Below are 24,969 nucleotides of genomic sequence, written 5' to 3'. Positions count from 1 at the left end.
TTTGAGAGAGTTTTTTGGAAACACTTTTCATCTTTTAAAAATTTTGTTAAAAAAAAACTCTCGAACCATCAGCAGTAATTTACGATAGTAGTGGCTGTGTACGAGAACCAGCTTGGATATCGGGCGTATGTTCTTTCAGGCTGGTTCCACCGCCGGTCGCTGCGGGGGCGTGCGTGGCGGGATTCTGATGGAAAACCAGCTTGTGCATGATGTCCTTAAAAGCCCGGACACAAACCGTATTGAGAATGCAGTGAACCCCACGAAGCACTCCCACCCGTCTCTCATGCAAACTCCGGAGGCTAAATAACAACCTAAACCAATAATTCAGAAGATTGGGCAACAGAGAAATCTCATGATCATGATCCCCCAGCAGCGAATTAGATCCAATATCCTCCACGCAATCGAGACACGTCATGGTTTCGTCGGCGAGCTTGTTGAGTTCCTCCGGCGGAAGGAACAGGATCCTCCTGATCAATCTCGTGTCGTGGCTCTCTCTTTCGAGCCACATCCAGAATGCAATCACTTTCATGGACACGGCCGGCTCGCGACGCAGGGAGAGGGCTAGCCGCCCGTAGAGTTCGCGGTCTAAGGAGTGGAACACCATGAATTCATCGTCGGTCAGCGCCGGGCAAGGTGTTTCCAACAGGGGTGCGCAAGCTCTAGCTACAGGCTGCTGCTGCACCTTCATCATCTTTTTTCTGAAAATTTTATTTTTTGTCTAATGGGTTTTTTTTTTTTGTTGAGATTTGGGGTCGTTCGTGGATCATGCGCGATATATATGTATGTGGCCGGGAGAATCTTGATCCCCCCCCTTTTTTTTTTATATGGTATATATTTTGAAATCTAAGAGTTGGGGGATAAATGGTAACTTCTCCGATCCATTACAACTTAATTTAAAGTTGAAAAACTCGTCCAATTATCTTTTTTTATGCTCATCTATTCATATTTAAATCTATGGAATATTGTAATTTTGATCTTGTATTTATTATTTATCTCTTTTCTTAATTGTGATTTTGGTTTTTATCTTGTCAACATATATGTAGTTGTTTTGTTGTCTCTCAATCTTCCTCAAGCTGCTTCCATGCAAGCACTTTGAATGTATATGGGAGAAGTTGAGCCCCTCCCCAAATTTTGATTTTTTTAAAAATAAAATAAAATCGTGTTTCGATATGTTTCCATTTATTAAGAGATTAAAATCATGCCGTCAAATCTCATACTAAATTTTCATGCCAAATAAACTCATTTAAAAATTACTACTATTAAGATGATGCAGTTTTCATCTTATCTTATATACTTACTACTACTATATCTTAACAGTCTCATGATCTGCGTTCATAATAATGTTGAATTGTACTTGATTATAATAGAGACAAAAATAGTGTCGGAGTCTGTTTTAGTTGATGGTGATGATGTGTCAAAAATCTTTTAAATCGCACAAGATCAGCTCAAGTGTCACATTTCAATGATTCTACCCACATAAAAAAGGATGTTTTTAAAGCTTATTAATTACATGGTTTCTGCGAAATACTTTTCACGTACTAAACATCTCCAAAGAAATCATAAGGGCATGCCCAATGGGCGAGGAAGCCCAGCAAGTAAGTGGGCAAGCTTCCTCGTCCATTTGATTTCAAGGGGCGAGTAAATCGTACGAAGAGTCATCCTTGTGCGATAAACTAGGCGGGCTCTGCGCGGAATCCTTTCGTGTGGTGAAGTGCCCCCGGCTCTTTTTTCATTTTGTAAAATTTTTCAACGAATAAATTAAATCTGGTTGTTCAAGATGAATGACCAGATTTAATCCGATCGTTTTGATATTTTAAAAATAATATAAAATTAAAAAAATTAAATTCATGGTGGTGAAAATTGGAGATGAATGATTAATCATTTATGGTTTTTTTTAATTATGTGTTATTTTTAATAATATTTTTTAAAATTTACTTATGTGTAATTTTAATTTTTGTGGATCATATACAATTTTATTTTGTGTTTAATTATCTATACATTTAATGAAATAAAAAAATTAATATTTCAACATCATCTCACCATCGCAAAATCAATATGAGATGAAGTTATCATCGCTGACATAAACATTCAAGTAAGTTACCAATTTCATCACATGACCAACATTCTCACACCATTGAACATGCTCTAACAATTATTCAATCAACAAATAAGTTAAAAGTATAGATCCCTTATGCAATCAACGGGTGAAGTAGGTTACAACTATCGCTTGTAATTGATATGTAACAAGCTTTTAGTACAAGTTATTATCTCCCTATTTATGCACAAAAACATTGAATGGTCCTTTCTTTAAAGTAAGTTGTAGGATTTAATTTATTTAGTAAATAGGAAGCTAGTGAGGTCCATAAGTTTTGTTCATAAAATTGCACACGCCAAACTAATTAAAGGAGAAATTCTTAGGTGGGCCAATCAATATATATAAAGCCATTGGGAGACTCTCAACTTTATCAGTGAGTACTATGCTATCCTATTCATTCCAGATTGGACCCAAACTTTAATTAAAACCAACAACTATTTAAGGGGTTGAGCATAATTTTAAACATTTATATATTAAAACAAATTAGGGAATTCATAGTTATATATAAGGTGAAGGGGTGTGTGTAGATAGTAAGATAACATCACTCATTGACTATCTGTTATTTATAATTTATTCGCGTTAAGTATCGAAATATTATGAATCATTTTGTTGATGAAGAATTTTGATTTACAGGATCAATATAACTTGTTGAATTATGTCACATGTACAATGAGAATTACACATTGCTACAATACAAAAACTCTTGTGAGATGGTGTCACGAGTCAATTTCATGAGACAGATTTTTTAATTGGGTCGCCACTCATGAAAATATATTACTTTTTATGTTAAAAATATTAATTTTTATTATAAATATAGGTAGAGTTAACCCGTCTCACAGATAAAGATATGTGAGACCATCTCACAAAAGACATACTCGGGTTACAAATTAAAGATTATCATTGCACTTTATGTGGAAAAATTCTTTCAAATGTACATTTAAGATAGTTTGTAATTTTGAATGTATTTTGTAACCTAATTTGTACAACTTATTGTACTTATAACATTCTTCTATTTACCGAGTTAATTAATTAAAAATTTTCTACCTCAAAACATTTACCAAAAGAAACGCATATATACATGTTGCGTGTGTCCATTACTAATATTGAGTCCTTTATTTTAAAGGAAGAGCTAGCATACTTTTCTTTGGCGGTATGCCGAAGGGCAAGCCATATATATATATATATATAAACTTCATCAGTCTCCATTATTCTTTCGTCTCTTATTATACTCTCCAATCTTGGAGACGTTTGAAATTAAATTTTTATTTAGCGGAATGATCAGTAAGATTGAGATAATGGGAAGTGACAGAAGAGTTCTGGTTGCTGCTCTATCCATTATTTTTCTTTGTTTTTTGCTTCTGCCGACTTTATCTCAACGCAAAAATACAACAGATTCTACTATTACCAGTATCCCATATTCAACAAGAGGTTTAAGCCTTGTGAAACTAGCTACATTAACCAAGTGGAGTACTTCACTGCATCAGAGTTTTAAGCTCAATCGCGTCGGCCGGAGAAGAGTGCCCAATGGACCAGACCCCATTCACAACAGGTAAACAAGTTTTTATTTCGGTTGTTGAACATATGTTAATGCATGTGATCGGTAGAAATCCGATGGGGCGCGAAACTATATATATATATATGTCATAAGCTATATTTACGGCACCGTTTGCTGTATGCTTGGCTTAAGTTTTTCCAAGGATTAGTGTCATGCACCATTGTCTAATCCAAATATATTGATTTAAAATCCTTATATTATTAATCCATCATCATCCAATTCATGAACCAAACAGTGTCGTATGGTAATCGACATCATGATTAGTAAAATTGGTCGTGTAAATTGGCTTGTCGCGGTATATGTTGTGGTTGGTTTCTTGCTTGATATATATGTTAAAAATGGTACTTGTGCAATTTTGCAGGAGAGCTGGGAATTCAAGATTACCACCCACAAGAGTGTGAGGATTTGATGGGATTATATATATATATATATAGGTGATTTCTTGAAACTGCATGTTTTGTTCATTTGTTAAGTTTTATCATCCAAATTTGAAATCATGAAGAAGCAGTGTTTATAGAAAATTTGTGAGTTATTGTGTCTATTTGCAAAAATATTACAGGAAATACTTATTTTTGTCGAGAAGAATTTTGTTTTTATGTTAGTCAAGGAATATAACAATATGCTTGTGGACTTCTTTTGCATCTTTGCACATATTTATTAAGAACTGTTTTAGCAATGCGATATATATAAGAAATTTTTAAACTTTAAAATGAGATTCTTTCTTTTTCTTTTCCATGAATTCACTCTTCAAAATTGGTGCAAATTTAAAACTGGGTAAAAAAAATTTCAGATTCTTCACTTATTGTTATTTATTGGAGAGTATATCCATGGATTAAAGGATGTTGTCTTCACCTTTAGTTCGGTTGATTGAGGCTCTTTTTCTCAAAATGCACCCTCTTTCCCCTAATAAAGCACCTTGCACAGATTAAAGGGGCTCTTCTTTCCAAAATTGTTAATAAATAATTTTCGTTAAAATTTAAAAATATATATATATATATATATATATATATATATATATATATAATATTATTACTTTCATAATTATTCTAATTTCTCGTGTAATTGGTTCTATGACATTAATAATTTAATACTGCCATTTTCTCAAAAATGAAAAATTGTTCACAAAAGTTTAATTAATTCTTCCTAAAATAAAACAAAAATTGTCAAAGTTATACTCTATAGTCTACCCGTTCCAATTATATAGATATCTTTTTTTAAATATTTTTTTTCATTTATCTCAAATATATTATTTATAGAATAACATTTTTTCTTTCTAATATACCTCAATTAATCAAGCAATATTGGAAAACGTGCAACCATTTTAAAAAAATTAATTAATAAGGATAAAATCAAAAGTTTGTTTGTAAACTTTGTTTTTGCGGATTATATTTTTAATATGTGTGAGAACAAACAAAGCTATATATTTGAAATAGATGGAGTATATAAACTTTTCTTAAATCGAAACTATATATATATGTTATAAATACTAATATATGTTATAAAGTTCTAGAAATAAGAAACACACACATAATAATAAAAAAAATATAAGATTAGATAAACACTAGGAAAGATTTAAAATCGGCGCAGTCTTTGATAAATATATAAACCGCGTAGTGAGAATTAAAAAGCAAGTGCGTGCATGTCCCCTTTTTTTATGGTTACTTTCATTTTGTTATGTTACCTTCTTTTTCTTTTTGTTTTGAGGTTTTATTTTGATAGTTTCGAGAAGTCTAAAGTGGCTCATGAGATTCAAACTCTTTTGTGTTGCATGAGACGTACAAAAGCCACGTCCCCAAGCACATTATTGTTACTGTTACAGAGTTAAACATATTTTTGGTCTTGTTATTCTTATTTTTTTGTTTTTATGGTCATGTTAATGGTTAATTTGATTTTAAGTCATGTAATTTGCATATTTTTTTAATTTTATTTTTATTATTGTGAATTTATATTTTTAGTCCTATAACTTGTATATTATTTTCATTTTTTGTTCTTTGTGCTATTTTTATTTTTGGTATATTTTTTCCAGAGTTTACCGTGTTTTCGGGTCATAAAAAAACCAAAAATGAAAGCATATACAAGTTAAAGGATAAAAACTAAAAACAATATACAAGTTAAAGGACTACATATGAAAATTCACCATAACATGAAAAAAATGGAAAAAAACATGCGTTAAATGTAGGGCTGACATAACGTATCGAAATAACGAAATTTTGGCATATCGTACCGAAATTTTTTCGATATACAGACATTTTTTCGGTATATCGAATTTTTTTTCGTTATGTATACGATATCAATATGGATTTTTTTCGTACCAAAGTTTTGGAATTTTACTATCGGTATCGGTATGAATTTTTTCATACCAATATTTGTAGTAAAGTATACCGAAAAACCACCCGTAGAACTTAAATGACTGTCAAAACAAATTAACCATGAATAGGAACAAAAATAAAAAAAATACAAATAACAAAACCAAAAATATTGTTATCTCCCTTCTTTGGTTTTGCATTTTTTGCGCATTTAAGCACTTCAACTTAGTTGCGACAATGAAAACTCTTTTTCCCGTGGAACAATGCGTTTTTATATCATTAAAAAAATTTATACTTAAGAGTTATTAGAGCATTAATAAAATGCCATGAGTAGGATGATCGAGCTAACCATTTATATATACATAGTTGATTTACGTTTTCGTATTGCAGAATAATATTCGGTTCCTTCAAGAGTTAAATATGGGGCCTACAACCTTTCCAAAAATAAAAATAAAAATAAAAATAAAAATAAAAATAAAATTGATTGTTGATTCTTTATTTGACGGATCATGTTATAACTACAGATTATTTGTTTCAACATCTTGATGAAATAATCTTTAAAAAACTAATTATTGGTTTCATCCGCGAGCTTTTTTCAGTTCCAAGATCCTCCTCATCAGTCTCGATCGTGTCGTACGTGCATGGTTCTCCCTTTCGAGCCACATCACCACTTGTGGATAAATAATCTTGATTTTGTTTGTAGATAAATAATTTGTAACTTCTCCTTTAAATTTAGATAATTAAGTTACATGACTAAAATTTAATTCGAATTATATTTTCAATCTAAACACAATCAATTAAATCACGGATTTGCTTCGTATTGAACCCACCCGTCAGCCAATTTTCTCTCCCTATGGCCGATTCCATCAACCCTTTCCAGGGTTTATTGAGCTTGTTAGAATTATTGACCATTCATGACTTTATAACTAGGCTGAGAAAAAATATCGAAATACCGCTTATATCGTACTGAAAAAAAATAGTATATACCGAAAATTTTATACCGTACCAAACATTTTGGTATCGGTATCGGTATATGATTTGCAAAATTTCGATATTTCGGTATACCGAAAAAAATATAAAAAAGTCGGTATACACGGTATCGGTATGATACCACATATACCGATATTTTTTTTAAAAAAATAGTTTAAAAAAATATTTAAAATGTCGGTATACACGGTATCATATCGATACCGTACCGAATTTCGGTATACCGAAATTTTTCGGTAAGAACAATATGGATTTATGTCATACTGAAATTTTGGTATACCGATATTTTGGTATACTGAAATTTTTGGTACGGTATATAGTATTCGTTGAATACCGCTGTATATCATACCGAACCACCCCTAATCATAACCCTATTTCAAGACAACTTTCTTTCCATTCTAACAAAAATAAGATGTATTTTAAGAATACAAAAACTCTTGTCATAAAACTCTCTCACACGTAATTTTGCGAGACAAATATCATATTTGGATAATCAATGAAATAAAATATATATTACTTTTTTATGCATTTAAATATGCCCTTATATATTACATATAGTGACATCTTTTGTTAATTATATATAGTGACACTTCGTAGAAGTGTCTCATATAATGATGTCGGTAAAAGTGGGATGACACTTGCTAGTGTCATTAATTATAACATGGAGTCACCAACGGGATACAATATAATTTAAAATTTGGTGATGACGATTCTATAAGCAAATTACTCGAACCGGATCAAAACTTCTATAAGTAGATCAGTTGGGAATTCTGAACATAACCAAGGACTTAATCGATGAAATTGCATAAATGGTTTTAATAATTGATCTGTACAAAGACTAAGGTGATCAGGTGTTGTGAAAATTCCTCGCAAGCGTACGAGTGTCAAGTTTTAATAAAGTGATAAAATCAGATATCGATCTCACAGGGAGTAAAATGAAAATAATTAGTGCTTGTAATTAAAATAGTCCAAACTTTATCTAGAAAATCAAAATCTCAGAAATTTGCAGAAAATAAAATAGCAAGATATTTTTGATTAGCACGCACACAACTTTCAGATAAAATCAATCAGAGAAAAATGGTCTAGAGGTATAGATTTTACCTGATTTCAACAACAATCAATCCTAATTAATTTAGTTTCATGAATTCCAATCAATTAATAGCCAAGAACACTTAAGTTTATTATTTCTCTCTCCCGAGCAACAAATAATGTTTATCAACTACAATTAAATTCCAATATCACTATTAAGAATTTATCGCAGTGATCTATCACAAAACAATGTTATTTTTGAAAGCTCTGTTAAAATTATACACTCTCCCGAGCTGTATAAATAATTAACAGTGTATTTTCTAATGTCCTATTCAAAATCCCCTCTCCCGAGCAATAATTTCAAATAAATATAACAAATCAATTATTGATCAGATAATTGAAAAGACAATCAATTCTAGAAAAAACAATTAATCTAGAAGAAACTCAATTCAATAAAATCAAAAATTCATGAAAATGTCTACACCAGGTTCCATCCGACCTCTAGACTCTAAATATTTAGTTCATAATAAAATTCTGAATAAAACAAAACATGTTCAAAAATCCAAACATATTCAGAATAAAATAAAAGTAAGAAATCAAATCCGTCGTCGACGCCGTGTCCGGTCTATCGAACTCCGTTTTCGTTCTTCAAGTTAAAGCTCCAGAATTCCTCTTTCAGAAATCACGATCAAAATCTTTCTCTGATATGCACGTGATGTGTGGCGGCTCCCCTAAATTGGTCTGATAAGAAATCTTTTTATATCGCATGAAAAAGCCCACTCAAAAGCCCAGTAGAATAATTGCCCGAAATAATAAAAACATTCCAAACAGCAACGGAGCGGGTGCGCTAGGAACGGCGCGGGGGCGCCTTCAATTCGCAATTCCAATTCTTCACACACACAGCAGCGCGATAGCGCTTAATTGAGCGCAAAAAAGAAGCGCTAAAATTTGGCCCAATTTGAAAGCCCATCACTATTCCTTCTCTTCTTTTCTTCTCTTTTCTTTTCTGTACGTTTATTTCCTTCTTTTCTTTTTCCTTTCTTTTATTCTTTTCTCTTTATTTTCTTTTCTTCCTCAACTCTCTTCTAAATTCTTATTTTCCTCTTCTTTTTCACATAACTTCCATAAATTTCTACAACCACAAAAATAACAAAACACCCACATAAATCTGATCGAAACAAAGAATTAACAATTAAAATTATATATAAATTAAGTGTATAAAATAGATTTATCAAATACCCCCAAACTTAGACTTTTGCTAGTCCCGAGCAAAACTATTCAAAACAATAAATTCTAAAAACTCATACTCTCAAACCCACAAGAATAGCCAAGAAATATTATAGAGCAATGGCATCAGCAATGATTTCAAAAAATTTTCAAATACAATCATATCACACCCAACTAACACTTGAAAGTTTCAGTCATAACAAAATAACCGCATAAACTTACAATCTCCGCAACTCACGTTCAAAACGCCCTTGTCCAAATTCAATTCAAACATTCATAGATCATGAGGACTTTTTAAGGTAGCATAAGATCAAAAATAGGAATATTTATCAAAAACACTCACAAATAGGTAAATGCAACGAATAATAGTGTTTGCGTGTTTCGATCACAAATTCATAATCATTAAAAGTATCAATCAACAGTCCATAGGCTAAATTCTCGCAACTCTTCTCCACTAGTATATTGGGCAACTGAGACTCGGTCAATAGGACTTAATCAGCTTATAAAGTAAGGCCTGACTTATGGCTACAAATAAAGGATAAGAATTCAAATATGGAGTAATTTATTTATGCTCAAATTACGACTCATTTTCATTCACAATTTCACATTCTTTTTTTCACTTCATTGATTTTTTCAACTTTTCACACTTTTTTTCACAATTTTTTTTTCAACTCTTTTTTCTACTACCTCTTTTCATCTTTTCAAATCATCCACCACACCATTCCATTTTTCACAAATAACACTAGGAGCATAAAAAATTTTAGCATTTAAATTACTTCCTTAAAGGTAGGAATTAGTGTATAAGCTATTCAGATAGTCAATGTAGGACCTTGAAAAAATGACGAATGGGGGTTTAATCACACGTTTACACGCATGCCATTCGATTTTCAATAAAGCTCAAACAAGGTACTAAGGATACATGCATAAATAGGTAGCTTGAAAGACTCAAACGAATTCAAAAAAATCGCCTAATCATTTCTAATCACAGTATTGCCCGTATTTCGCCTCGAAGAGTGTTCGAACTAGTTCTAGAGAAGTATCAATCCACAATCAAATAATACAAATTCAATCAGTGCAGAAAAAAATAATCATCAGCAGTTAACGATGATTTTCCAACAAATTTCAGATTTTCTCATACCTCAATGTACTAATATACGTGTAGGCTCAAATAGCAACTAGGGATAAATTATTTCAATGAAAATCAGACCCAAAAGTTTCAAACAATGCCTCAATCATATCTATGTCTGTATGTCTCAAAAATCAGATTCAAGCATTAATCACCGAATATATAGGAAATTGTTCATCTAATTGGTTCCATTTTTTTCAAAAATATTTGTCAGATAGGTAGACAATCATGGATATCAGTTATAGCACAAAAATATTTTTCAGCCATGCATCCATTTCTTTCTTGACTTCTTTTCAACTCAACTCTCAACTACACTACTAAATTCAACAAAAATTTATCTATGAAGCACACAACAAAACTTAACTACTCAACTTCCAACCAAACGATTCAAACATTAATTCACCCCCCCAAACTTAATATAATCATTGTCCCTAATGATTAAAAATAAATAAAAAGATCAAGGGACTTGTACCTTAGCATCGAGCATCAGTACTTGAGGTTACTAATATCAACTCCATCAAAATAATTCGCAAACGCAAGACCATTAGAGAGCGATTTAGCATCCAATTTAACCTGAAAAAAATACATGCACTCGATTAAAACACAAAAATTGGAACCCAAACCATGCAATACAATATATCTCGCTTAATGTATGGGAAAATAAGGAAGAGTGCGAGACATCATGCGTTGTTCCGGAGTTTTGATGGTGCACAAAAATGGTGCCATTGACGAATAAGTTGGCACATGGTGTAGAGAAGGCTGCTGATGAGACTCGATCGCGCATAATGTAGAGTGCAGCTTGGACGGTTGTTAGCGCATGGAAAACTTCAGATTAGGATTGTTTGCGCTTGAAATCTGTGCATGGTTAAGCAGCTGGCTGCACGTTTGCACTGACTTTTGCGCTGATGGTGAGCTGTGTGCGCAAAGTGAAGGGGATGAGGAGAAGCTGCGCTGATGGTGATGTGGGGTGGCGCGATAGCGCTATATGCTGCGCATGGAGGAGGTGCTAATGGAGAGGGCTGGAGATGCGCGTTAGCGCTTTGAAGAGCGCTGATGGAGGAGGTGGAGACGCACGTTAGCGCTAAGGTCTGCGCTGATGGTGGCTTGGGAGGCGCTATCGCGCTAGGTTGAGCAGCTCTTGGGCTTGCGCGATAGCGCTGTTCGTTGCGCGGATGTGATGCGCGATAGCGCTTGTTGTTGCGCTCGTCGTAAATTAGTGCAACGAATTGGAGGCGTGGGCGCGCCTTTAAGTTGCAAAAAAACTCCAATTTCGTCCAGGTAAGGCGCGGGCGCTCCGAGAATGGGGCGGGTGCGCCGCTTGCTCGAATTTGAGATTTCTGGAGCCTGCAAATTTTTGAAAATTAAGAAAAATTAAGCTCAAAAAATTGAAAATAAAAATACTTAAAAATGTCTAAAAAAAATAAATTAAACTGAAAATAAAAGCAAATAAAATCAAAGAAAATAAAATGCTCGGGTTGCCTCCCAAGTAGCGCTTGGTTTAGAGTCGTCAGCCCGACTTTCACCGGTGTTAGATCTTCCCTTTCTCTTTAACTCGCTAAATCAATTCCAAGAACCGCCTTTTAAATTTTGCTTTCTTCTTCTTCGCGGTTTTCTTTGTCGATAAATTTGGTGCTTTACTCTTGGATTCAACCTCAATATCGGCTCTTGGACAGCTCTCCAACTTCACAACTGGTTCAATTAAGCACAATTCTTCAATTGGTGGGCTAGGTGTCTTCATGAAGAATTTAAAAATAACTCGTTCGCACTCCAAACCCATCGACAATTCCCCCTTCTTCACTTCAATTTTTGCATCCGCTGTGGCCAAGAATGGTCTTCCAAAGATAAGTGGAGCACCATGATCTGCGTCAATGTCCAAAATTACAAAATCCACTGGGAATATGAATTTATCCACTTTGACTAGCACATCTTCAACAATACCCAATGGATATGTGATGCTTCTATCCGCTAATTGCAATGAAATCATAGTCGATTTCATCTCTCCCAAATTCAAGGCCCTGTAAATAGACAACGACATTACATTAATACTAGCCCCTAAATCACATAGTGCAGTAGTAAAATAAGAACCACCAATAGAACAAGGAATAGTAAAACTTCCTGGATCTTTCAGCTTTTGTGGCATTTTCGTTTGTAGCACCGCACTGCACTCTTCAGTTAGATTCACCACCTCGTTCTCTAGCAGTCTCCTTTTCTTGGACATCATCTCCTTGATGAATTTTGCATAATTTGGCATTTGCTCCAAAGCATCAGCAAAGGGGATGTTGATGTGAATTTTCTTGAAAAACTCCAAAAATTTGGAGAACTGTTCATCCAATGCTTTCTTCTTGAACCTCTGCGGGTAGGGAAGTGGAGGCTTGTACATCGGTTTTGGCTCAGGTTTTGATTCCTTCTCTTCGACTTTTTCCTCAGATTTCTCCTCTTCAACAGCAGGTTCTTGGACTCCAACTTCTTTTCCCCTTCTATACTCTATGGCATTGCACTGTTCCTTAGGATTCACCTCAGTATTGCTAGGGAACTGGCCGCGGTTGTTGTCTTTCAGTGCGTTTGCCAACTGCCCATGCTAGTCTCCATGGATTGCAACACCGCGCCCATGTTGGCCATGTGCGTCTCCAAGCTGTCAAGGCGAGACTCAGTTATGGCCATCCTCTTACCTGATTCATGCACAAAAGTACTAACCACATCCTCCAAAGACGGCTTACCCTCACTCTTATTTGTCATGAACCCCGAAGGATTCAACACATTATGATTGTTAGCATAAAATTTTTTTTCATGATTTCGCAAGCTAGGATGGTAAGTATTAGGGACAGGGTTACCTCGATAGCCTCCATAACCTCTTTGATTGATGTACTGGGCTTGTTCATGATAGTGAGATTCATCCATAGCACCCAACACACCTGCTGGTTCTGCAACACTCACTTTATTCAACGCAGCTACCTGTGTAGTCAGTGCAGATAATTGAGCAGTGATGGATGTAAGAGGATCCACTGCATACACTCCAACTGGATTCTTTACCCCCATATGCTCAGATGGCCATTGAAAACTATTGACCGTCATCTGCTCCAGCATATCATAGGCCTGCACATGGTCCTTAGCAAAAATGGTACCTCCAACCGCAGAGTCCACATTCATTCTCATAGGCGCATTCAGTCCGTTGTAAAACCACTCGATCTGTTCCCAATCTGCAAAATTGTGGTTAAGACAACGTCTTAATAATTCTTTATACCTTTCCCACGCCTCGTAGAGCTGTTCAGAATCCATCTGCCTGAATGTGCTGATCTCGATCTTCAGTTGGGTGGTTTTGGCAGGTGGAAAATATTTCGCAAGAAATTTTTCTGCCATCCCCTCCCAAGTAGTGATGCTTTCTAGCGGCAGTGATTGCAACCAACTTCTGGCTTGATCCCTGAGAGAAAAAGGAAACAAGCGTAAGCGAATAATATCCTCAGACACACCATTAATTTTTACCGTATCAGTTATCTCCAAGAAGGTGCGTAGGTGTAGGTGAGGATCAGCAGTGGCGCTCCCATTAAATTGGTTCTGTTGAACCATATTGATCAAAGCCGGCTTTAGCTCAAAATTATTCGCATTGATGGTTCCTCGAGCGATTCCAGAATAGTGAGCCTAGATCGTCGACCGGAAGTGATCTCTAATTGGCACCAGGGGAGCTTGTTGTGCTTCTTGTTCAACCATTCTCTCAATTTCTTCTCTTCTAACTCTTCTTAAAGCACGTGCAGTGCGCTCGATCTCCGGATCAAACAGTAAATAATTCGCACTTTGAGATCGTCGCATAAACTGCAATTAAAAATAAGAAGAAATCAATTAGTAACTTAAAATAAAATAAAATAACTCTAAATTAAAATCTAGACTAATTGGTAACAAGACTAAAAAATAATCAAAATTTACTCCCCGACAACGGCGCCAAAAACTTGTTGTGAAAATTCCTCGCAGGCGTACGAGTGTCAAGTTTTAATAAAGTGATAAAATAAGATATCGATCCCACAGGGAGTGAAATGAAAATAATTAGTACTTGTAATTAAAATAGTCCAAACTTTATCTAGAAAATCAAAATCTTAGAAATTTGCAGAAAATAAAATAGCAAGATATTTTTGATTAGCACGCACACAACTTTCAGATAAAATCAATCAGAGAAAAATGGTCTAGAGGTATAGATTTCACCTGATTTCAACAACAGTCAATCCTAATTAATTTAGTTTCATGAATTCCAATCAATTAATAGCCAAGAACACTTAAGTTTATTATTTCCCTCTTCCGAGCAACAAATAATGATTATCAACTACAATTAAATTCCAATATCCCTATTAAGAATTTATCGCAGTGATCTATCACAAAACAATGTTCTTTTTGAAAGCTCTGTTAAAATTATACACTCTCCCGAGCTGTATAAATAATTAACAGTGTATTTTCTAATGTCCTATTCAAAATCCCCTCTCCCGAGCAATGATTTCAAATAAATATAACAAATCAATTATTGATCAGATAATTGAAAAGACAATCAATTCTAGAAAAAACAATTAATCTATAAGAAACTCAATTCAATAAAATCAAAAATTAATGAAAGTGTCTACACCAGGTTCCATCCGACCTCTAGACTCTAAAAATTTAGTTCATAATAAAATTCTGAATAAAACAAAATGTTGAATCCGACATTTTGGTGATAACAAACAACAACTCATTGTATAGGAATGTGCTGCCAATCTTTTGTATTTCAGGAATCTACTACAACTCCTACCGCAACCGTCTAAACCCTTCAAGTTATCTACCGGAAGCTTGTCAACCGCCTTTGTCTCTCGACCGGTTGCAGTCACAAGCCTATCGACTGGTTATTCAAACCAGCAGAGGATAAATCTATCTACCGATAGAATGCCAACTGCTTATCAAGATATCTCAAGACAAGTACTTATGACAAGACGTTCATTGCAAAATCTTTATCAAAAGCAGAACCGGCGTATCAGAAGATCTGTTGACTCTTGCATCGAGACAACAGGTTGCACTAAAATGGCAAAAACGCAGAATGGCTACAGATAAAGCATTCGACCGTTTATACCAGTTTTGGACCCTGGAAGTTGTCTGCATTTAAAGAAGTGTACGATCTTCATGCAGAATCATCAATGCATTTATGAAGCATTAAATGTGCATTCAATGCAGCATCAGAACGTTAAAAATAAAGACGTTGATGATTGACCTATATAAAGGGAAGATTGCTCAAGAAGTGAAGAGCAGACAAGCAACACGAAAAATTTCAATAAACTCAATCACTTGAATACTATCAGAAGTCCTCATCTGATATACTGAAGCAATACTTGAGCACACTTACAAGATCATTCACTTGCTGCTCAAATAAACCCTCGCCTACAGTTTACATATCTGATCTTCAAGGATCATCCTAGGGTTTCCAAGCCTCTCGACCGCTCTGCAGTTTGAGAAGCTCAACCGAACTGTACTCATTATTGAAGAGACTTGAAGCTACTCTGAAAGCTTCCACCAGTCTGATAAGAACTGAGAATCTTATCTGTGTAAATCTAGGAGTTTCGGATTAGGAATTGGATAAGTCCTAAGTCTGAAGTGGGTGTATTGCAAGACGTTGTAATAACCAAAGTCTTCTAGTGAATTTCTTCCTAAGTGGAAGAAGGGGAGACGTAGAAGGATTAAGCCTTCGAACTTCCATAAATCGTGCCTTAGTCTTTACTGCTACTTATCTTACATATTGCTCATACATCGTGTTATAATCTTTGCATCACTAAAACCTCTGAACTATTTCCGCACTATTTAAGTTGTTCAAACCATTTTAGAAGTTGAGAAAACAGATTAAGTGAACTAAACTTCACTTGATCATTTTGAAAAGAAAGAAGAAAAGTTTCAGAGTGTATTCACCCCCCCTCTACCCTCTGAACCGATCCCAACAAGTGGTATCAGAGCGGGTTCCTTTCTCAACTGCTGATCTAAAGTTTTAAAATCATGACTTCTTTCAACAAAATTCCTATGTTTTCTAAAGAAGATTATGATGACTGGAAAATTCGCATGCAGGCACTTCATGCAGCACAGGACGATGACATGCTATATGTCATAACAGACGGTCCTATCAAAATCATGAAGGTCGACCCAGCTCTAACCGATGGCGCAGGACAAATGATTGAGAAACCAAGAGCTGAGTGGACTACTGAGGACAAAAAGAAGGCCAATCTTGACAATGTGGCCCGGGACATCCTATACAAAACACTGGACAAGAACATGTTCAGCAAAATCAAGTCATGCTCCACAGCAAAGGAGATTTGGGAGAAGCTCACTCAGCTGTGTGAAGGAAATGACCAGACTAAGGAAAACAAGCTCACCATGGCCATTCAAAAATATGACAATGCCAAAATGAAGCCAGGGGAAACCATGGCTGAATTTGATGAACGGTTCAGTAGTATCATTTGTGATCTTATTGCTTTATGAAAAACTTATACTAACCGTGAAATTGCTGTGAAGGTTATGAGAGCTTTGCCCAAAGAATGGGAGATCAAGACAGTGGCTATGAGGGAGTCAAAAGACTTAAGCAAGGTTGAACTGCATGATCTCTTTGCAGATCTCAAAGCCTACGAGTTCGAGCTCAACATGAGGACAGAAGATGAACCATCTACCTCTCAACCAACCAAGGCCTTAACCTCAACGGTGATGCGTCCACCGGTCGAGGAAGCTCCAAAGAGATCAGCTGAGCAAATCAGCAACGAAGCCATGACACTCTTTGTCAAGAAATTTGGTAGATTTATGCGTAAAAACAATTCTAAATTTAAAAATTATCATAAATCGGACCATACAGACGATGGTCCTACTTGTTTTAACTGTGGCAAGCCAGGCCACTTCATTGCAGATTGCACCAAGCCTAAGAGCAATGATCAGAAGCAAGTTTTCGAAAGAAGAAGGGGCAAGGAGGACAAGAGGACGTTTAGAAAAGAAAGAAACCAAAGGGTTCTAGTATCAGACGAAAGCAAAAGCAAGTGGGCTGAGTCTGACTCTGACAACCCCAATACCGGAAGCTCTTCAGATGACAGCGATGATGAAAAGGTGGAATGCCTTATGGCTGACATCGAAGAAGAAGCTGAGGAGGTATTTGACTTTGGTTCACCTGAATTTACTCACAGTGATCTAGTTACTGCTTTACACGAAATGACTAATGAATACAAAGCATTATCCAAGGAATTCGAGGAGGTAAAGGCAGAAAGAGCTGACCTAAAAGATAAGTCAAGCGAGTCAAGCTGCATGCAGCGAAAAGAGCTTGATGGTCTTAAGGTCAAGCTAAGTCTGCTGGCTACTGAGAATGACACCTTGAAAAGAGTGTTCCAAGAAACCTTGACTGAGAACAAAAAATTACTTGAAACAACTAAGGCTTGGAATAAATCTTCTGTAACCATTGACAAGATTCAAGAAATCCAAAGACCGGCACATGACAAAACCGGTCTAGGGTTTGGAACAAATGAACAGTTTATGGAATCTTGTATTCAGTCAAGCCTGGACAAAGGCAATCTTAACAAAATAAGATTTGTCAGGTCCAGCACGATATATGAACATGATGAGTGCAGCCTTGACAAAAATCAGAAAGTATCTAACGAACGAAGCTCTAAGCATAGAGGGCTGGGATATGTGGATCCCCAGATCTCTAATCAAAGAGGAACTTGGATTAAACCAAAACCTAATGAAAGAAGAAAGGGAAACCAATCTAATTTCAAAAGGCCATGGAATGAGTCTAACTACTCTAAGAGAAGATGGTCAAAGGAGAAGCCTTACCAGTACTTTAATTGCAGGCCAGTTCAAAAGAGGTACAGGCTAACTGATAAAGATCAAAAAGGCAAGCAGCACATAGGAACCTCACAAGCACACACATTTACTGCTTATCGACCGCACAGATTTCTGGACACACACACGGGCAAACCTGTAAGGGTGTTCCAGGTGTGGGTCCCGAAAGGGCTAATCCGACCTGGACCCTACTAGATATGGGTACCAAAAGTTCTTCACTTTTTGCAGGTACTAAAAGTCCAAACGGGCGAGAAGACCACTTCTATCAAGGACACTACCTGGTACTTAGATAGTGGTTGCTCACGGCACATGACAGGGAATCCAGAACTTCTAACAGAAGTCGTGCTGTGCAAAGGACCAAAGATCAGCTTTGGAGACAACTCCAAAGGTAAAACCGTGGGTAAGGGTAAGATTATCCATGGTAACATCATTATTAAAGATGTGTTGCTTGTTGACAAACTGTGCTATAATTTGATAAGTATTAGTCAACTATGTGACAATGATCATTCGGTCGAGTTTCACAAACACACTTGCATTATCAAAAATGACAAAGGTGAGACTCTTATGACCGGTGTAAGAGACCTAAACACCTACAAGGTAAACTGGTCTTGCTCACATACTTCTTCACCTACTTGTCTTACTGCTCATCATGATAAACATTGGTTGTGGCATAAGCGGTTAAATCATCTAAATTTTAAGTCCATCTCTAACTTGAGGAAGCATGATTTGGTTTCTGGTCTGCCTGAAGGAGATTTTATAAAAGACAAAGTTTGTCCTGCTTGTCAACTAGGAAAGCAGGTGAGAGCAACCTTTAAAAATAAAGGGTGTATGTCTTCTTCCAAATGCTTAGATTTACTTCACATGGACCTATTTGGTCCTATACCAGTAAGAAGCTTAGGGGGAATGAGATATGCTCTTGTTGTTATAGATGACTTTTCTCGATTTACTTGGGTCATCTTTCTCTCTTCAAAAGATCAAACTGCACCTCACCTGATTAAGCTTTTTAAACGCTTGCAAAATGAACAATCTACTGTGATAGATAGAATCAGGAGTGATAGAGGGACTGAGTTTTTAAACACCACTCTTATGACTTATCTAGATGATCAGGGAATCAAGCATGAGCTGTCAGCTACTAGATCCCCACAGCAAAATGGGGTGGCTGAAAGAAGGAACCGTACTTTAAAAGAAGCAGCTAGAACTATAATTGCTGATTCAAATGTTTCTCAAAGGCTTTGGGAAGAAGCAGTTAACATAGCTTGTTATACTCAAAACAGATCTATGATTAATAAACGATTTAACAAAACTCCATATGAGATCTGGAATGGCACAAAACCTGATATTTCTTACTTCAAAATTTTTGGGTGCAAATGCTTTATCCACAACAATGGCAAAAATCATTTGACAGCTTTCGATGCCAAAGCAGACGAAGGAACTTTTATTGGTTACTCAGCCGTTAGCAGAGCTTATCGAGTGTTCAATCAAAGATCACTAACGGTCGAAGAAACCATTCATGTTGTTTTTGATGAATCTACTCTCTGTACAGAACAAACTCAAGGGAGCATAAATGATCTGAGTCATAGACTGGAAAACACAAATCTACAGGAAGAGAGTGACAGTGATCCATATCCTCCAAAGAAGGATGATCCAGTTCCCTCTACCGTGTGTGATCAAACAAGGCCAGAAGAGGATCCACCGGTTGATAACGATCCTCCTGCCAATGATGATCCAGTAATCGAGGACGTTCTTCAACCAATTGATGACAACCCTTTAGGAAATTATTTTAGGTGGAACAAAGATCATCCACCTGGGTTGGTCATAGGTGACCCTTCTGCTCCTCGAAAAACACGTGGTCAAATGATTAATGAATTCTTGCATGCAGCTTTCATATCTCAGGTAGAGCCAAAGAAGATAGATGAAGCTCTATCAGATGCCAGCTGGATTGAAGCTATGCAAGAAGAGTTGAATCAATTCACCCGCAAAAATGTCTGGCATCTAGTTCCTCGACCGGAAAATCAAAATGTGATTTGAACTAGATGGGTGTTTCGTAACAAGCTCGATGAACATGGCACTGTTGTGCGTAACAAAGCTCGACTTGTTGCACAAGGATTCAGACAAGAAGAAGGCATAGACTTTGAGGAATCCTTTGCGCCAGTTGCAAGACTAGAAGCAATCCGCATCTTTCTTGCCTATGCAGCTTTCAAGGACTTTAAAGTTTATCAAATGGATGTCAAGTCTGCATTCCTCAATGGTCTACTTCAAGAAGAGGTGTACGTTGAACAACCACCAGGTTTTGTCAATCCTACTCATCCTCAATATATCTATAAACTTGACAAAGCCCTCTATGGATTAAAACAAGCACCGCGTGCATGGTATGATACATTACTAAAATTTTTACTGGAACATGATTTCCAAATTGGAACGGTCGATAAGACCTTGTTTAAATTTGTAAAAGGTGATCATGTGTTACTAGTACAAATTTATGTTGATGACATTATATTTGGGTCAACTAACCCCAAGTTGTGCTCAAAGTTCTCTAAGATGATGCAGGAGAAATTTGAAATGAGCATGATGGGCGAACTAAATTTCTTTCTTGGATTGCAAGTGAAGCAACTTGAAACTGGAATATTTATCAATCAATCCAAGTATGCCAAGGAATTGGTAAAGAAGTTTGGAATGGAACAGTGCTCAACTGTATCTACCCCCATGAGTACATCAATCATGCTTGATAAAGATGAAGGGGAAATCCCGGTCGAGGTAACAATGTATCGAGGCCTTATTGGCTCATTGCTTTATTTGACTGCCAGTCGACCGGATATCATGTATTCAGTTTGTTTATGTGCTAGATTTCAAGCAGCACCTAAGCAATCTCATTTCATTGCCGCCAAACGAATAATTAAATATATTAAAGGAACTACTAATGTGGGTCTTTGGTATCCCAAAGATTCAAATCTTAATCTTATTGGCTATTCAGATGCAGATTATGCAGGTTGTAGAATTGATCGCAAAAGTACAAGTGGCACATGTCAATTCCTTGGAGATAGACTAATTTCGTGGTCAAGTAAGAAGCAGACATCAATTGCTACCTCGACCGCCGAAGCAGAATACCTTGCTGCTGGCAGCTGTTGTGCTCAAATACTATGGATTCAATAGCAGCTTAATGATTATGGAATCCGGTCGAGTGAAGCTCCAATCTACTGTGACAATACAAGTGACATAGCCATCACTCACAATCCAGTGATGCACTCTAGAACAAAGCACATTGATGTCAGGCATCACTTTATCCGAGATCATGTCTTAAAGAAGGAAATCAGGCTGGAATACATCTCCACCGATCAGCAAGCAGCAGACATATTCACCAAGCCTTTACCGGACGCTAAGTTTTCATATTTTCGAAATATTCTTGGCTTAGTAGATCTAAGTTAGTATGCATGTTTTTAGGGGGAATGATTGCTAGTATGACGTTAATAGCTTAGCTGTTACATTGCCATAAATATTGGCATATCATCCGCCTTTAGCTAGCCTCTGACAGGCTCCGTACTAGCATCTTTGTGCTTTGAACCAAATGACATTAATTGGGCGCGGTGATTATACTCTTCAAAACTTTTTGAATTTCAAAAATACTTTTCATGACGTCATCCTATGGCCCATAGGTTCCTTTATATACCTCTTTACACTCGAATATCAACCTTTCACCGTTGCTAAAGCTTTCATATTGCATTAAAAGTTCTATCGTATTACTATCAAGCTTTTTCTTACTCTCTGCTCGAGTTCTTATCTACAGCTATCATGTCGATCCAGAAGACTTGCCTTGCAATCAACTTTGATTCCGTTATTGAGGCAAACAATGCAGGAATCACTGAGGTCTTCACCATGCTTGAAGCCTCTGGACTGAAGAAATTTTTGGGAAGCAGCGCCATCTGCGATCTGCCTGTCTTAAAGGAGTTCTTTGCAACCGCTCAAATCGAGCATGGGACTGTCAAATGCTTGATCCGGACAGAGTCCTACTCCTTCAATCAAAAGTTCTTCGCCAGCACATTTGATCTGCCCTCCAGGGGTTTGACAAAATGCGCGGATCTTCCCGATGGTAACTGCTCATATTGGTTGAAGGAATTCTCAACCACTGATGCTCCGATCAAACTGCCGGCTCAGAAGACATCTCTTAAAGCTCCATTCAGGCTATTGACCAACATCGTGGCCAAGAATCTTCTTGCCAAGGCTGGATCGTACGACAAAGTGACGATGGAGAAATTCCAATACATGGCTTGTATCGCCTCCAAAATCAACATCAACTGGTCAGACATATTGTTCACTACTTTATGTGAAATGATCAGGGGAAAAGGGCAATCCGAGGGATTTGCTTTGCAAATTTGCCACATCTTGAGTGTTCTTGGAGTAGACTTCTCCAAGACTGAGCCTCTGCATCCCACCAAATGGCTCAACAAGTCTACAATCTTCAAGTTTCTGAACAAGAAAGAGGTTGCGGTCGACACTCTGCCTTCAACCGCAAGTGTTGTTGCTGTCACTCAACCGCTTTCAACAGTTCCGGTAGCGGCCAAACCAGCCCATACCAAGAAATCTGCCAAGCGTCAACTTATCATAGAGTCTGACTCTGAAGACGAATCACGTGAGAACGTTCCACTGATTCAAGCCTTCAGCAAGTCATCTCCTTCTGTCTCCAAAGCAGCCGTGTCATCCACGCCTGCAGGCGAGAAGAAGAGGCAGCACAAGAAATTAAAGTCCCTTTCTGGACTTGCTCCTACCGTTCCAACACCAATTCTGCCAACGGTTGAGACTACTACCAATGCTGCTACTACTGCTCCACGTCCTACCAAGGGTGTGATAATCAGGGAAGGTGCCTCATCAACTCCAAAGGTCACTCTCGCTGATCCCAAGGAAAAAGGGAAAGGTGTGATGATCTACTCACCTAAGGCTCAACCAGCAGCTACTGTAGAGCTCAACTTGATCATCTCTCACGTTCTCCGCACTGTCAAGCGTCACCTACAACGCTTTGACAGATGGCATCATTCCCGTACTCACCTGACGCTTGCTCAAATATTTCCTAAGTGGAAAGCTCTGAACGTTATTGAGTAGAAGATGCTTCTTTTTGCTGACACTAAAGACATCGTGGAGGCTCTGGGAAGAAGACAGCTCATCGACTTGAAGCTTCGAGGAAGCCTGTTATCTCTGCTGATTAATGAGCGTGTCAAGAACTTCAAATCCAAGAGTCCTACCGCCACCGATGACTTTGTGATTTTGACTGGACTACAGAATAGTCTACGTCAAATCACTCAACTACTTCAGCACTTCCAAGCTCTTAACAACGTCAAAACGACAGCTTCAGCAGCTTGTTTACAGGCTTATGGACTGGAAGCACAGGTGATGATGAAGACTTTTCTTACCCAAGATCAGGGTGAAGAAGACGTCTCTGCTCTTACTCTTTCAGATGGGATTCTGATCGGTCTCATCACTGCTGACCTGTTTCAGTCATCCGCTCTAGGATCGATTGTGGGAGCATCTTCATCGGTCGACCCCGCCTCAACCGCAGTCCTAGCAGTAACTCAATCGGAAGCAGCTGTGACTGCTCACTCATCTCCAGCGGCGACCGCTCACACCTCTCCCAGTCGTCCACAAGATTCTTTCGAAGTGATTGCACAAGAGATTCCTGTCACCTCTGTGACAGAGGCTCCTTGCAGCAGTGAAGCAGTAGTGCCCCCAACAGAGATACCAAGCACTATTGTATCACTTGCACCTCCAGAACAGCCAGTGACTGATGCTGACCCAGCACTTCAACCGTCTCCATCTACTGAAAAGTTTGTGGAAGATCTCATAATGGATGAACCGAGTAATGATCCTGCTACTCCACCAACCATCTTGGCTGCAGTCGAGACTCTTACATCTCCAACTGTACCACTATTGGAAGGTCCATCAGCTAGCTCCCCAGTCAGATCACCAGCACCACATCATCTTGAGTCTGGCCCGGTTTCACCAAGGAATGACACACAGAGTCAAATGCTTCAGACTGATGACTCATTAATTGAAGCCATGGCCGCAGCTCTGGATCACACTTTGATAAATAGGCTTCATGAGCTCATGCAAACAGTTCGATCCTTTTCACAAGACATCATAAACTCATCCTTATCGGTTGACAATTCACGCCAGACGATGATTCGGCATTTTGAGACCGTGTCTCGAGACCTTGCTCATCTGTCCAAAGAGATCACTGCCCATCATCGCACTCAAATCAAAACGCTCTCTACCGTCTCCGAACAAGTTGTCAGGTCCGAAAACCGCCTTCATAGGCAGTTGAATGATCGAATGGACACTATGCAAGCTACTCTACTTGCTCAACTAGATGCAAAAATTGATACTATGCAAGCCTGCCTTGGCACTCAACTCACTGAGATCATCCTTCGACTCAACCAAGGTGATGCCAAAAAGGGGGAAGAAGAGCAACGAAGAGCAGCAGAGGCAAGAAGACGTGAGGAAGAAGCCGACAGAAGAAGAAGAGAAGGCGATAGGTCAGGAGGAGCCAGTTGGTTCAAAAGATGAACAACTTGTCTCTTCTTTACTTATCGCAGCTGTATCTCATTTTGTTTTTCTTCAGTAGGTGTAATAAGAATGCTTATTGTAATTAATGAAATTCATTCTCTCAATGAAGTTCATTTTAATGCTTTCATAGTGTTTTTTGGAGCACTTAAGTTTTGTCATCACCAAAAAGGGGGAAATTATTGAATCCGACATTTTGGTGATAACAAACAACAACTCATTGTATAGGAATGTGCTGCCAATCTTTTGTATTTCAGGAATCTACTACAACTCCTACCGCAACCGTCTA

The sequence above is a fragment of the Henckelia pumila genome, chromosome 4 (assembly GCF_033568475.1).
Source record: "Henckelia pumila isolate YLH828 chromosome 4, ASM3356847v2, whole genome shotgun sequence".
NCBI lineage: Eukaryota > Viridiplantae > Streptophyta > Magnoliopsida > Lamiales > Gesneriaceae > Henckelia > Henckelia pumila.
This window is presented reverse-complemented; position numbering follows the sequence as displayed.